Source organism: Tigriopus californicus, chromosome 1 (genome assembly GCF_007210705.1).
Source record: "Tigriopus californicus strain San Diego chromosome 1, Tcal_SD_v2.1, whole genome shotgun sequence".
NCBI lineage: Eukaryota > Metazoa > Arthropoda > Copepoda > Harpacticoida > Harpacticidae > Tigriopus > Tigriopus californicus.
In genome coordinates, this window is record NC_081440.1 from 9256381 (window position 1) to 9256796 (window position 416).

Below are 416 nucleotides of genomic sequence, written 5' to 3' on the forward strand. Positions count from 1 at the left end.
TATATTAAGAGTAAAGTGGTCTTGCCCAAGTATGTCAAGACGGCATTTTAATCTCTCTAATGCCGGTCAATCCGATACTATTTCTAGGAGCGACCTTCATTTGTACGAAAATACACTTTTGAAAATGCGCTTGCCCCTCTCCACAGCCAGGGGCGTTTGCTAAGTGTTGCATAATTAGTACGAAAGTAAATACAGTTTCAAGTTGCACCTGATGACGGAGGTACAATCTTTAGATTCCTTCACAATACTTCATTGCCGGATCAAGTGTGAGTACACCTATGTGGGTAATATGATACTCGAGGGCATGAAGATGCTTGCAACCGTACGTTTAGCTTCGGCGGTCATTACAATTGACCCTAAAACCGGGACTGGGACAAAGTTCATAAATGCTGTTTTTGAAAACGTAAAGCATTAAA